Genomic DNA, 4,076 nt, shown 5'->3' on the forward strand with positions numbered 1-4,076 from the left:
GGGTAGTCTCCCTGCTGTAGGAGTAGTCTCCATTCGTGTAGGAGTAGTCTCCCTGCTGTAGGAGTAGTCTCCCTGCTGTAGGAGTAGTCTCCATTCTGTAGGAGTAGTCTCCGTCTGTAGGAGTAGTCTCCCTGCTGTAGGAGTAGGCTCCCTGCCGTAGGAGTAGGCTCCCTGCCGTAGGAGTAGTCTCCTGCTGTAGGAGTAGTCTCCGTGCTGTAGGAGTAGTCTCCCTGCTGTAGGAGTAGTCTCCCTGCTGTAGGAGTAGTCTCCCTTGCTGTAGGAGTAGTCTGTAGGAGTAGTCTCCATTCTGTAGGAGTAGTCTCCGTGCCGTAGGAGTAGTCTCTGTGCTGTAGTAGTAGTCTGTAGGAGTAGTCTCCATGCCGTAGAAGTAGTCTCCCTGCTGTAGGAGTAGTCTCCCTGCTTTAGGAGTAGTCTCTCCGCTGTAGCAGTAGTCTATAGGAGTAGTCTCCATTCTGTAGGAGTAGTCTCTGTGCTGTAGCAGTAGTCTATAGGAGTAGTCTCCATGCCGTAGAAGTAGTCTCCATGCCGTAGGAGTAGTCTCCCTGCTGCAAGAGGTAGTCTCCATGCTGGTGGAGTAGTCTCCATGCTGCAGGAGTAGTCTCCTGGCTGTAGGAGTAGTCTCCTGGCTGTAGGAGTAGTCTCCCTGCTGTAGGAGTAGTCTATAGGAGTACTCTACGTGCTGTAGGAGTAGTCTCCCTGCTGCGGGAGTAGTCTCCGTGCTGTAGGAGTAGTCTATATGGTAGCTTCGCTGTAGGAGTAGTCACCTGCTGTAGGAGTAGTCTATAGGAGTAGTCTCCCTGCTGTAGGAGTAGTCTCCTGCTGTAGGAGTAGCTATAGGAGTAGTCTCCGTGCGTAGAGTAGTCTCCCTGCTGTAGGAGTAGTCTATAGGAGTAGTCTCCGTTTTGTAGGAGTAGTCTCCCTGCTGTAGGAGTAGTCTCCGTTTGTAGAGTAGTCTCCCTGCTGTAGGAGTAGTCTATAGGAGTAGTCTACGTGATGTAGAGTAGTCTCCCTGCTGTAGGAGTAGTCTCCGTTTTGTAGGAGTAGTCTCCCTGCTGTAGGAGTAGTCTATAGGAGTAGTCTACGTGATATAGGAGTAGTCTCCTGGCTGTAGAAGTAATCTCCCTGCTGTAGGAGTAGTCTCCTTGCTGTAGGAGCAGTCTCCCTGCTGTAGGAGTAGTCTCCCTGCTGTAGGAGTAGTCTCCTTGCTGTAGGAGCATCTCCCTGCTGTAGGAGCAGTCTCCCCGCTGTAGGAGCAGTCTCCCCGCTGTAGGAGTAGTCTCCCCGCTGTAGGAGTAGTCTCCGTGCTGTAGGAGTAGCTCCGTGCTGTAGGAGCAGTCTCCCGCTGAACAGTCTCCCCGCTGTAGGAGTAGTCTCCCCGCTGGAGGAGTAGTCTCCCCGCTGTAGGAGTAGTCTCCCCGCGTTAGGATAAGTCTCCCCCTGTAGGAGTAGTCTCCGTGCTGTAGGAGCAGTCTCCCTGCTGTAGGAGTAGTCTCCGTGCTGTAGGAGCAGTCTCCCTGCTGTAGGAGTAGTCTCCCCGCTGTAGGAGTAGTCTCCCTGCTGTAGGAGTAGTCTCCCCGCGTAGGAGTAGTCTCCCTGCTGTAGGAGTAGTCTCCCCGCTGTAGGAGTAGTCTCCCTGCTGTAGGAGTAGTCTCCCCGCTGTAGGAGTAGTCTCCCTGCTGTAGGAGTAGCTTCCGTGCTGTAGGAGCAGTCTCCCTGCTGTAGGAGTAGTCTCCCTGCTGTAGGAGTGTCTCCTGCTGAGGAGTAGTCTCCCCGCTGTAGGAGTAGTCTCCGTGCTGTAGGAGATTCAGTGAGTTCCAATACAATGGGTTGTCAAGTCATGTTTCCTGAGGGGGAATAGGCTTTGTCGTGCCCTCTTCACGACTGTCTTGGTGTGTTTGGACCATTCTAGTTTGTTGTTGATGTGGACACCAAGGAACTTGAAGCTCTCAACCTGCTCCACTACAGCCCCGTCGATGAGAATGGGGGCGTGCTCGGTCCTCCTTTTCCTGTAGTCCACAATCATCGCCTTTGTCTTGATCACATTGAAGGAGAGGTTGTTGTCCTGGCATCACACGGTCAGRTCTCTGACCTCCTCCCTGTCGGTGTTAGTCATTGTGTTTCTATCTTCTCAGACCGGTACTATACTGAACAAATATATAAACGCAACATGCAACAATTTCACTTTTAAAAAAAATATTTGCCCCGAATCTATGGATTTCACATGACTGGGCATAAGCCCACCCACTGGGGAGCCTGGCCCAGCCAATCATAATGAGTTTACCCCACAAAAGGGCTTTATTGCAGACATAAATACTCCACAGCACCCCCTCCACCCCCCTCAGACGATCCTGCAGTTGAAGAACCCGGATGTGGAGGTCCTGGACTGGCGTGGTCACATGTGGTCTGCGGTTGTGAGGCTGGTTGGACGTACTGCCAAATTCTCTAAAACGATGTTGGAGGCGGTTTATGGTAGAGAAATTAACATAAAATGATCTGTAAACAGCTCTTGCTGACATTCCTGCAGTCAGCATGCCAATTGCACGCTCCCTCAAAACTTGAGACATCTGTGGCATTGTGTTGTGACAAAACAGCACATGGCCTTTTATTGTCCCCAGCACAAGGTGCACCTGTGTAATGATCATGCTGTTTAATCAGCTTCTTGATATGCCACATCTGTCAGGTGGATGGATTATCTTGTCAAGGGAAAAATGCTCACTAACAGGGATGTAAACAAATTGGTGCACAACATTTCAGAGAAATAAGCTTTTTGGAAAGTTTCAGTGATTTTTTTTTTAAAGAAACATCAGTCATCTCAACATGTTACTGATGGTGTTTCTAGATTCTCAGACGTGTTAAACATCAGTCATCTCAACACAATGAACTGAGTTTGAACGGGTCATTATTCTGGATCTGCCCAGAAATGGTGTCATTGTTGAGAAGTCACGTGATGTGCAGTGGAACCTATGAAGAGGCAGAGATTTGAGAGAGAATTCATTTTTCTTTCTTCAGGTTTGGGCGTTACTAGGCAAAGTAGATTAGCCAATAACATCCTGGTTTTTGATTGGTTGAAAACAGGCTGCTGCCATTTGACATTTACCTACAGTTTTTTTTTTATGCCATTAAATCATTTTATTTGTATAATATTATTTATTTTTCATATTTAATGAAAGTTATTGTACTGTAATATAATTATTCTCCTCTCTATTTCTGTCTAGTATCGATGGTGACAGTGCGCGTAACGATGGTGACAGGGTGCGCGTAACGATGGTGACAGGTAACGTGCGGTGCGAACGATGGTGACAGGTGTTGCGTAACGATGGTGACCAGGTGTGCGTACATGGTGACAGTGTGGCGTAACGATGTGTGAAGGTGTGCGTAACGATGGTGACAGGTGTGCGTAACGATGGTGACAGGTGTGCGTAACGATTGGTGACAGGTGTGCGTAACGATGGTGACAGGTGTGCGTAACGATGGTGACAGATTGTGCGTAATGATGGTGACAGGTGTGCGTAACGATGGTGACAGGTGTGCGTAACGATTGGTGACAGATGTGCTCCATAACGAGCAGCCTGGTGACCTAGAGCCGGAGAGGGAGCACACGTGACACCACCAGGATTCTGGGAAGTAACAGGAAGTAGAGAATAGTAATACTGTAACTAAAGAGTTGTTGTACAGCTGAATGACAAGCACAGGTTCAATTCAATACTTTATAATTCTTGTAATTTACTGTACAACAAAATGTATTTAGCCTTCTATGAGAACAATGTGCATGATTAAATTATAACTGACAAACTGGAAACTAGACAGAAATAGAGAGGAGAATAATTATATTACAGTACAATAACTTTCATTAAATATGAAAATAAATAATATTATACAAATAAAATGATTTAATGGCATAAAAAAAAAAACTGTAGGTAATGTCAAATGGCAGCAGCCTGTTTTCAACCAATCAAAAACCAGGATGTTATTGGCTAATCTACTTTGCCTAGTAACGCCCAAACCTGAAGAAAGAAAAATGAATTCTCTCTCAAATCTCTGCCTCTTCATAGGTT

This window comes from Salvelinus sp. IW2-2015, unplaced genomic scaffold (assembly GCF_002910315.2).
Source record: "Salvelinus sp. IW2-2015 unplaced genomic scaffold, ASM291031v2 Un_scaffold2548, whole genome shotgun sequence".
Taxonomy (NCBI): domain Eukaryota; kingdom Metazoa; phylum Chordata; class Actinopteri; order Salmoniformes; family Salmonidae; genus Salvelinus; species Salvelinus sp. IW2-2015.